The following is a 10,798-nucleotide window of genomic DNA, read 5'->3' as shown; positions in this document are numbered from 1 at the left end:
GGGGACCGTTCATCCAACATTTTCATATGAATTAATTTGGCCTTTCCCAGACCTTCTCTCTGTTTATTCTTGTTCAGGTATGGAGTTCCAGAGTTCTTTGACACTATCATATACTTATAAACTGTTATTATTGCCCATGTTAGTTTTAGTTTAGTGTTTGTTTCATATATATATTTTCTTTCACACATCTCTAATTTTTTTTTCTTTTTCTTTTGATGATTAGTTTTGTTTTTTTTTCATATATAATTATATAGACTTGATTGATTAATGTACTTTTTTGTTGTTGATGTTTAATAGGATATCATTATCCTATTATTAATGTAATCTTAAGTCTATTGTATTCATAACCTAGTCATTATTATGTTATGTTTTTTTTATATTTATATGAAACTCAATAAAATGATTGAAAAAGAAAAAGAAAAAGGATGAGAATGTAAAGAGAGTTTAGTGCAGGGGCTCTTGACCAGGTGTCCATGGATAGATTCCTGGGAGTCTGTGAACTCGGATGGGAAAAAATTTACATCTTTATATTCACTAACTTCTAACTGAAATTTAGCATTTCCTTCAATTATGAATGTAGGCAACAAACCACAGCAGTACTAGCCATACTGTGACTTTGTTACCAATAGAAATCACAGCTTTTTAAAAAATATATATATTTAAATATCATATAAATATGTCCAGAGGAGTCCATAGGCTTCACTGGACTACCAAAGAGGTCCAAAGCTTAAAAAAAAGTTATGATCCCCTGCTTTACAAGATGGGTAGAATCATGACAGATACAAGATTTTATAATATAAAGTTGTTCAGCCTGGTGCCCAATACAGAAAAACAAATTGTTTTTCAAATGGTGAAAGATTGGGTGATGCTTATGTTAGAAGGGAACTAGATATCTTTGTCACTAGTCACTAAAAGGCAACATGCAGGTTGCAAATAGCATGTCAGCCGTACTTCAATTATATAGGACCATACTAGTGTATAGGTTGTCTTTTAACATATAAAATACACTTGAATACAATGTGGCCATTTTGGATGTAGATGAGGAGGGATTTCTTCATGCAGAATGAGATACATCTTTTGGAATTGTTTGCACTCAAGAACTGTGAAGGCTCTGTCAATGAGTTGAAAACAGATTGATAAACTTCTACATTCAGGGAATATGGGATAATGCAGGAAGATGTGTGGAGGGAGAAGAGAACAGAGGTCAGGAGGGAAATTTTTTTGGTGAACCTGTGGAATTCATCGTCCTGGACAGCTGTGGAGGCCAAGTCATTGGGTATATTTAAGGGTGTCAAATGTGATGGTGAGAAGGCATGAGAATGGGGTTGAGAGTGAAAATAAATCATCCACGATCGAATAGCAGAGCAGGTTCAATAGGCCAAATGTCCTAAATTCTACTTCCATATCTTGTAACCTAAGAACAGCCAGTATTTTGATAAAACAAGCTCAGAGTCAAATACCCCACACTTGCTTTTGAACTAGTGGAAATTACCATCAAAATGTCACCTGCGGAATCAGAGGAGCAGCACAGAATGGAAAACTCTGTAAAATGGGCTCCAGATGAATGAGGAAATTAAAGCCAATGAACTTGGATCTGGGTCAGGTTTTGGTGGCTAGCTGGCTTAAGGCTGATACTGAAATGCTACATTTCTGTTTCTGATGCTTTCTACAGATGAGATGACATTTGTCACTTATGGCAAAGTGAGACATTGTCTCACTTTAGTCATCCATTGTCAGCATCACATACCCTGAAGGTTAATGAAACAGAAGTTCAATTCTCTCTCCTTCTCCACTATTATATTCAACCAGAAAAAGCAGCTTTTAGTGTGTCTGTATTTCCCACATAAATCACTCTGTGATCCTTCTGATGAGATTACTTATTACATTGACTGGTATGTTGTGGAACTGTAAAGTTCAAGATGGTCCAATATCCTATCTATACTTTAAATTAAGTTAGTTAGCTGAATCTTTTCACAAATGTTCTGAGTGTAATGAGTAGCTTCCTTTATAATGAAAGCTAGAAGATGCCAATTCTACGGAGATAATCTTGTCTGATGTACAACTCTAGTAAACAGATTTATGTAACAATAATGATCAAAGACAATAATGTTTAAAAAATTAGCTATTTATCCACATACTATTACAGATGTTTGAAATTTTAGATTTATAGTAACACCAATATTATAACAAATCTAAACAAAAATTACTATTAACAAAAGTCTCCCTATTGTGTTTTGTGTTGTTCTTCCGAGCACTGTGAGCAGAATAATGTTCTACATTGGCAACAGCATTACGTTGTGTTGCTTGTTAACACAAACGATGCTTTTCACTGTAAATTTCAATATACATGTGACAAGCAAGTCTGAATCTGATCCATATCAACTTTTTAAAATAATTCTATAAATCCCAATATTTCAAGAAAGTTCAACATGCAGACTGGCCATTCATTCCCAAACAATTTGTCAACACTTAATTTAGTTCTGTTTCGCTGTGGTCTATTCCTAAATCCCCTTATTCTTTGATAGGGTATCTAAACCATATTCTTGATATTTAATTCTGATTGAATCATTAAACAAGGAAATACATTCCAGTGTTGCAGCCTGTAACATTATCGTTAAATATTTATAAAGTCCTATTGGCTTAATTTGGTGCTCTTATTGCCTTGTGAACACCACTCCTCCACTCCCACAGCTCTGCAACATCATCTAACTTTCTCTCATCCATATTAAACTATTACTTTTTAAAATAGGATATGATATATCGTGGTCAGTAGAACAATTTTTATTCACAATTTTATCACCAGGTGTTACTCATCAGCAAATCTGGAAGCCCTTTCCATCAATCCCAAGGATGTCATGAAATATGTGATGGACTCGTGGGAAAAATTCTGGTAGGAAATTATTTTAATATACCAGAAAATAATGGAATGCCAAAACAAAATTAAAGCAATTCATAATGAAACATCTTGATAGCAGCAATGTCTGTTCAAGGCTAAGATAATATAACACAATAAAGATTACTATTTGCACTTGGCAGCTATAAGTTTAAGGTGATATTACAGTAGCAATATAGATTACTCTATCAGTATACAAAATAGAAACAAGTCCTTCAGTCCACAGTGCTTGTGTTAACCAAAATGCTAATCTAAATTAATCACAACTGCCTACACAAGATTCATATCTCTCAATTCCCTGCAGGTAAAAATGTGTAAAACTGCTTATTAAATAGCATTACTCTATCTGTTTATGCCTCTTGCCCTGTAGCAGGTTCGAGGTATCTACCACTTCCTGTGTAAAAAAAACTTGCCTCACAAATCTCCTTTAAATTTCTCACCCCTCACCTTAATCCCGTAGCCTCTAGTATCTGACATTTCTACCCTAAGGGGAAAAACTCTGACCATCTACCCTATTTACGCCTGTCATAATTTTACAGCTTTCTATAAGGTTGCCTGCAGCCTCCCGCACTCAAGTGAAAACAATCCAAGTTTATCCAACCTCTCCTTTTAGCTAATACTCTTCAGTCCAGACTCTGGACAACATCCTAGCGAACCTCTTCTGCATTCTTCAAATCTTCTACATCCTACTTGTAATACGATGACTAGAATTGCTCACATACTCCAAATGTGACATAACTAAAGTTTTATACAATTGCAACATGATCTGTCAGCTTTTATACTTGGTGCCCTAACCAATGAAGCAAGTTTATATCAGCAACCCTAATGAAGGGTCTCAGCCCAAAACATTGATTTACTCATTTCCATGGATGCTGTCTGACCTGCTGAGTTCCTCTAGCATTTTGCGTATGTTGTAATCTGCTTTGTGGGATTTTTGCTAGAATTACATTTGTCACAGCTGCACACAAATTACCTGGGTTTGGACTGAAACATAATGCACCCTCTGGGAGGGCATCACAATGAATAATCTATGAAAGCTGAGTAGGGCCCACAGGCCGAGAACTGCTTTCAATACCAGAGGGACTCTACCTCCAACATGAGGGACTCACTTATTCTCTACAGCTGGGTCTCAGCCTTCCAGCCAGTCTCCAGACCACACTGCGTACAAAGGGGGAGTTTGTAGCATTTTGCAAAGCTCGCTTTTTAAAAAAAGTATTTATATTGGCAAACAATTCACAAATGGTAGCAACATCTTGTCTTCTCTCTCAAGCAATGTGTTTTGTTTTAAAGTGAGAAAATCAAAATGTGAGAAATCCTGTATGGCAGACAACTCCCATCCAGCCTTTACCTTAACCCTTTGTTTCCCTTTCTGGCTTCCGTTTGTTGGAGCCATGGGAAGTTACAACAGCACAGAAACAGTTGTTTTGGCCCATTGTTCTGGTGCTTGCTCTTTAAAAGTAATCTGGTAACTCTTCCTTTTCCACTGCTCTGGAAATTGGTACCTTTCAAGTATTTGTCCGATTTTCTTTCAGATTCAGAATCAAGTTTATTATCACCGGCATGTGTCCAGAATTTTGTTAACTTACAGTAGCAGCGGTACAACGTTTTTATCATAAATTTTATCGATAAATTTTTATCATTTAATCTGCCTTCACCCTCCTGGAGGTGACTACTGACTGATAAAAATTTAATAAATCTCAGTTTCTAATTGGTCGTTTTATGTCTTATAGGTACTCTTTCGTGTTTCGGCAAAGATTTCTTTGCTGTATTCCAGAACAATTACCTCTCTCCACGGCCAGACACCGGCAACAAATCGTCCCCAGAAATGGTGCCTCAGTAATCCAGTAAGGTCCCTGTAACGCCGGCAACCGCGTTGGAATTACTGGTCGGGAGTTGATGGGACGAATGTAGGAGTGGAATCGAATTAGCGTCGCGGTGGTTAGATAGTCGCGACATCTATCGATAATTCGGTTGCGCTTCAGAGGGTTTGGAAAAGTAAAGCGAAGGAGGGCTGGGAATGGGGGTGGGCTGTTAATTTATAGAGGCTTTTAAACACTCATCAGTGCAATCTTTGCATTGCAACGAATAGAAGGCGTACAGACATAAATGCCAACGTTGAACGACCAGAACGCTTCTCCTTTGCCCAGTGGTTCCATTGAAACGTGAGATTAGTTAAATGGGTCGCTCGAAATCTCTCCAGAGAACTAAACATGTGGTTATTCCCAGAGCACTCGATCGCCGATCTGTTGGTGACTGTAATAACCTAAATATTCGCCGCATCACCCTAATCATTTCAAAATTCCATACAGGGCTCCTAATATAGTTACATAAAAAGGTTTTCTTTTATAAATTAAGCATACTTTGATTGATTAAATTTAACAATGCACACTTCAGACAATGAATCTGCAAAATTTTGTTGTATCAATTAAAGGATGTAATCGATTTTATCGTATTTGCTGTTGGCAAGGAATCCGCATTTTTGCAGATCTTTTAAATTCGATTTAAGGAAGACGTAATGTAAAACATATGGCAGATTACCGATGAAATGTTGACTGGTTGGGTAGAATTTCCACACCTTAACGGGATACCGACCGCTTGACGAAGGTTGTTGGCCTGATGTTGGACACTGGTTCGGGTCAGGGCGAATAACTGGGAGTTTACCAGGGAGACCCGGGGAAATTCACTATTTAACAAAAAAAATCATTAATCCCTCTCATAATAGCCCACTCATTGTAAAAGGGACCCGGTTAATGCTGACAGGAGGAAACACGTGTGTGTGAAAATACACTAAAACAGTACCAAATCTTACCGCACATGTAATCCAGTCTTTACCTTGTTCGAGATCACAAAACGACTTCGCCAATGAAGTTACCGCACGGTCTTGTTCGCCCTCTGAAGCGGCAATTGGGTGTGGGTCAGCGTTTAGCGACTGCTACCCGCAGACAACACGCAGCGGAGAGAAGCCGAGGGTGCGGTTGGGGGGATAAAACAATTTGCTTCAAACCCCAGCCTGCGCTTGGGTTTGGTCGCTTCTCCTCGGGACGCGGGGCAGCAGATGCCTGAGGAGTTTGCCTGCTCGAAGCAAAGTGAATGGGAACAAAGTGATTCTGTCGAGCGAGGTGACGGGAGGGAGAAGTGGGATTAAGGAGGAGGAGGGAATCACGCCACCGCCGCACACGTGTTCTGCGATCTGACGATTCCGACACCGGAGAGGACAGATGGAGGAGACAGTAGGACACTTACACACAACTGGGCTCTTGCCTGCAAGAGACCAGAACACAGAATAGGATATGTGCGTGATTTTAACCCAAGGCTGATGCCACGGGAGTCCCGGGAAAATTGGGGGTCTACGTAAGGATTATGTGGGAGTTTAGCTCGAAAGGAATGTGGATACATAGATAAGTGTTAATGAAGTCTAAATGCACGAGAATCGCGGGATCTATTTTTAAGGGCTGAGTAACATATTTCATAAATACCCACAATGACGTGAAAGGTCGCCTGCATCACTGGATGGGAAACCCAGACCCGGGACAAACGCCAAACTCCACTTTCGCCAGCTAATAAACTAGAAGATGCGAACAAGAAGGAATCCTCAAGTAGCAGGATCCGTACTTTAAATGTGAAAAATAAAATCATTTTCTGGTTTTCAATGCTCATGCAGTATATTGATACTGATTATTAGATATAATTGACAATCTGCCAAGGGCTCCGCTCTTCTGTCACCATTTCTCGTTCATTTTCATGTCGACCACCAGCGAATAGTTGAAGGCGCTGGTAAATGTCGGAATCTCCCAACGCAGATGTAATTTCGTAGATGAAATATGTTTTTAATTAACTGCGAGAAATTTATTATTACCATAAACTGTACAATGGGTTGCTTATTTTGATTAAAAAACAAACATTGAACGGATCCAGTTAATAAAATCAACTTGTATTTATTAGCTGAAACCATTTAAGAAAACATCAAAGCAGGTACACTTTTGATAGAAATTCCTTCAAGGGCATCAGTTGCGGCTTCTTCTGTGGAACCAACTTCAATTTCTGCTGCCGTTGGAAATTGTTTCAGAACAAGTTTTAATTGTTGGATGTAAAAATGATTGTCAGTATAACTCCGAAGTGTATCATTAAGGTGTGTGAACGTCTGCTAATGAGTAACATCAAATCTCTTCAACGCAGACATCTTGCATTCAAATGATTAATTATCAAACACCGGAATTCCCTCCCTCAAACCCTTTTTTTTCTTTCTTTAAATCATCCCTTAAAACCTGGCTTTTTGACAAAGCTTTTTGCTGATTTGATTTAATATCTACCTGCAAGAACAATAAGCAAAAGCAGGTGTTGGAAATGGGAACGAAGGCCGCCAAATAAAGAGATGTTTACATAAAACTAAGGTGCTAGGAATTGATCCCGTAAGAGGATGATAAATCCATGGAATTATGTCCCCATGGACAGTACAAGCAAAATCATTTGTAAGCCAACCAAATGCAATAAACACAGGAAAAATGGAGGAATGGTGAGATGTAGAGAAAAGCACAGTTGGGGATTTGAGGCCAGCATAGACCAGCCATGATCATACTGAATGGGGTGGGGCAGGTTTGACAGGCTGAATGCTCTACTCCTGCTCCTATTTTCTTGTCTTCTTGAAATCAGAAAACACTAGAAATGTACAGACTGTGTATGTGGAAAGAGAAGCAGATAACATCACTGCTCCCTCACTGTAATCCCTACTGCCCTCAGAGTCTTTGGCTATGTGTTCAACCAGACTTGCCAGTTCTGTGATCTCCTTCTCCCCACCACCTCCCACCTTCTTACATTGGCTTCTTCCCCCTTCCTTTCCAGTCCTGATGTAGGGTCTCACTCCAAAACATTGACTGTTTATTCACCTCCCCAGATGCTGCCTGACCTGTTGAGTTCCCCAGCATTTTGGTGTGCTATTTTGGATTTCCAGCATGTTCAGAATCTCTTCTATTTATAGTTAACATTTGTGGTTGAAGAATTATCATCTGAATATTTTTCAATCTGTTCTAATATAATGGTTCCTGAAAAATAACCCTATTTTAATTTGGCATTAACAAACAAAACTTTATGATCACTTTCTGATAGTAGTGATCATCATCATTGTTATGTGCCATGTCATATGACATGGGTGATTATGGTCTCATGAGCATGATTGTTCTTGGCAAATTTTTGCTACAGAAGTGGTTTGCCATTGTCTTCTTCTGGGCAGTGTCTTTACAAGATGGGTGACCCCAGCCATTACCAGTACTCTTCATAGATTGTCTACCTGGTGTCAGTGATTGCATAACCAAGACTTGCGATATGAACCAGTTGCTCATATGATCATCTGCCTCCTGGTCCCATGGATTCACGTGACTGTGATTGGGCAGCTATGCAGGTATTACACCTTGCCCAAGGGTGACCTGCAAGCTAGCAGAGGGAAGGAGTGCCTTACACCTCCTTTGGTAGAGATGTATCTCCACCCTGCCACCCACAAATAGCCTTTTTTCCCAGGATATAAATGTCTATTAATAGACATAGCTTTAAGGTGAGAAAAGGGAAGTTTAATGGAGACCTGCAGGGCAAGTTTTTTTTAACAGGAAGTGCTGCATCCCTGGACGATGTTACCAGGAGAAGTAATGGATGCAGATAACAATAGAGGTATTTAGGAGCCATTAGACAGGAACATGAACATGTCGGGACTGGAGAGAAATGGACCATGTACAGGGAGATGGGATTAGTGAGTTGAATTGCCTGTTCCTATACTATAATGTTCTATGTTCTTGTTCACATATGAGGGCAGATGACAAAAATGTTTAGTGATTTTAAAGGAGAAAACAATTGTAGAGAGGTTTGAGGGGAGAATTCCTGTGCCTGGGGCCTTGGTAGTTGAAGGCAATGGTAGAATAAATAAGTTTGGGATGATGGCAAAGACAAAACACTAAATAGTTATAAAATGAAAGTTTAATAAAGTAAATAAATCAGCATACAGTAATAAAGTAAAGCAGCAGAGCAATTTAGACAATAACACGTTTGAATGTGACTCCAGTAAATTATTTATCAATAAAATCTACAGGGTGCAAAAGGCTCAATTAATTCAAATTGGGAGGGTATTCAGCATTTCTGAGGCATAGCTCAGGAGTGGCTTGTAAGGTATAAATGAAATATAGGGAAGGTACAAGGCTAGTATACTCAAATAAGATGAAGAACCAATATGGGTATATACTTTAATCAATTTCAGAATAGATAACAGTATTGAGTAATGAGACGTAACAGCCAAATGGTCCAGGCATATATAGAGTATTTAGTAGTGACGGAGTTTAATATGATGCTCTTCATGGGGAAATTTGAAACAGCTTTAATTTTCAGCTCAGAATTAATATGAACATAGAATATAGAACATTACAGCACAGTACAGGCTCTTCTGCCCACAATCTTATCACCTACTCTAAGATCAATTGAACTCTTCCCTCCTACATAGACATCCTTTCCTTATGTCCATGTGCCTATCTAAGAGTTTCTTAAATGCCTCTAATACTGTATATCTGACTCTACCACTACATTTGGCAGGGTATTCCATGCACTCACCATTTTCTGTCAAAAATTTACCTCTAACATTCCTCCAAATACCTTAAAATGATTTCTCCCAAGGAAAATGTTTTTGGCGTCTACTCAATCTATGCCTCAAATCATCTTGTAAACCTCTAAACCTCTATCAAATCACCTCTCATCCTCTGAATATATGGTACTAGTTTTCAAACATAGAGACCAATGGATCTGGTGACCTAGGAACAGAATATGTGAAAATGAAGGTAATAGCTTCCATCTGGTAAATATTTAATTGTGAGATGTATTCAATAAACACATTTAAAAATATATCCTAGGTACTTAAAGTCCAGAGAGAATTTACTATTGATATTTCAAAACGTATTGGTTGTGATTCATCTTCCAATTTTAATTTCACACACTGTGATCAAAGTAGAAACGATGACAAATAATTTTCAAAGTGAAAGTCTCAGCTCAAAGGGTCAGAGAAGGTGATGTAACATCACATTGGGCACCACGGTAGTTTAGCGGTTACTGCAATGCTATTGCACCACAGGTCGTTAGAGTTCAGAGTACAGTTCTGGTGCCATCTATAAGGAGTCTCTTTATGTCCTCCTTATGGAATGTGTGGTTTCTCCCAGGTGCTCTGGTTTCCTCCCACAGTCCAAAGAAATACCGCGTAGGATAATTGCTCATTGTAAATTGTCCCTTGATTAGGTTAGGATTAATTGGGGTTGCTGGGGCAGCATGGCTGTAAAGGTGTAGTCCACACTGTATGTTTCAATCAAACAATAAATAATTAAAAAAAACATTTCAAGTGGTTTAGAGGGAAAAAATTCTAGAGTGATTGCAGAACCATAAGGTTGTTATTGTAGGTGATTTTAGCATTCCACATATTGATTGGGACCACCATACTGTAAAAGGACTTGAGGGGATAGAGATTATCAAATGTGTTCAGGAAAGTTTCCTTAATCAGTACATAGAAGTCCCGATGAGAGACTGTGCTATTCTTGATCTGCTATTAAGGAATGAGACAAAGCAGGTGACAAAAATTAGTGTAGGGGAACACTTTGCATCTAGTGATCAAAATGCTATTAGTTTCAAAGTAAATTTACAAGAAGATAGTCTGTGGGTTGAGATTCTAAATTGGAGAAAGGCCAATTTTGATGGTATCAGAAAGGATCTGGCAAGTGTGGATGGGAGAGGCTGTTTTCTGGCAAAGGTGTCCTTGGTAAGTGGCAGGCCTTCAAAGATGAAATCTTGAGAGTATAAAGCTTGTATGCACCTGTCAGAATAAAAGTTAACAATAAACTGGTGTAAGGAACCTTGGTTTTTAAGAGGCCCTGGTTAAGAAGAAAAGGA

The sequence above is a fragment of the Hypanus sabinus genome, chromosome 23, assembly GCF_030144855.1.
Source record: "Hypanus sabinus isolate sHypSab1 chromosome 23, sHypSab1.hap1, whole genome shotgun sequence".
NCBI classification, from domain to species: Eukaryota; Metazoa; Chordata; class Chondrichthyes; order Myliobatiformes; family Dasyatidae; genus Hypanus; species Hypanus sabinus.
This window is presented reverse-complemented; position numbering follows the sequence as displayed.